General features: G+C 46.1%; 1 non-coding gene across 1 annotated transcript; it reads left to right on the top strand.

Moving 5' to 3' along the window:
* Positions 1–606: 606 nt before the first annotated feature.
* Positions 607–744, top strand: LOC119936018. The gene has a single exon (XR_005453613.1). It is a non-coding gene; the product is annotated as a small nucleolar RNA SNORA7 (small nucleolar RNA).
* The last annotated feature ends 235 nt before the right edge of the window (positions 745–979 follow it).

The raw sequence follows: 979 nt of genomic DNA, 5'->3' as shown, positions 1-979 counted from the left end.
GTACTTCCCAAGCGCTTAGTACAGTGGTCTGCACACAGTAAGCGCTCAATAAATACAATTGAATGAATGAATGAATGAATATTTATTGAGCGCTTGCTGCCTCCAGAGCACTGTACTAAGTGGTACTTAAGAGAGTACACTATAACAATGTAACAGATGTATTTCTGTAATGGACACATTCCCTAACCACAGCAAGTTTACAGTCTAGAGTGGGAGAAGGTTTCTCTTCTGTACAATGGACATTTAATGCCTGTTTTCCTTCCTACTGAGAGAGTAAGCCCCATATGGGCTCACAGAGAAGCAGCGTGGCTTAGTGGAAAGAGCCCGGGCTTGGGAGTCAGAGGTCATGGGTTCGAATCTCAGCTCCACCACTTGTCCCCTGTGTGACTTTGGGCAAGTCACTTCACTTCTCTGTGCCTCAGTTCCCTCATCTGTAAAATGGGAATGAAGACTGTGAGCCGTATGTGGGACAACCTGATTGCCTTGTATCTACCCCAATGCTTAGGAAAGTGCTTGGCACGTAGTAAGCGCTTCACAAATACCATCGTTATTATATGGGACAAGGACTGTGTCTCATCTGATTACATTGCATCTACCTCAGCATTTCACCTCTGAGGGTCACACCTGGAGAGTTTCCAGTACTCTACCAGTCTCGACTGTGGGAGGGAGAGATGGGCAGAGGGCTACCCATTCCATTCCTAGCTTGGCCAGTGGTTAGCGAGTGGAAGACAATCTGCTATAAGTCAAAACTCACCCGTATCATCATCAATCATATTTATTGAGCACTTACTTTGTGTAGAGCACTGTACTAAGCGCTTGGGAAGTACAAGTTGGCAACATATAGAGACAGTCCCTACCCAACAGTGGGCTCACAGTCTAAAAGTACCCGTACTGGGCAGCAGCAGCATGGGAGAGAGTCGAAAGTAGAGACTCAGGGTTAGTGCACAGAAAGAGTCAATGGTAAACCACTTCCATATTT

This window comes from Tachyglossus aculeatus, chromosome 12 (assembly GCF_015852505.1).
Source record: "Tachyglossus aculeatus isolate mTacAcu1 chromosome 12, mTacAcu1.pri, whole genome shotgun sequence".
Lineage (NCBI taxonomy): Eukaryota > Metazoa > Chordata > Mammalia > Monotremata > Tachyglossidae > Tachyglossus > Tachyglossus aculeatus.
The sequence above is the reverse complement of the archived record's forward strand: the minus strand, read 5'-3'. Positions and strand labels throughout refer to the sequence as shown.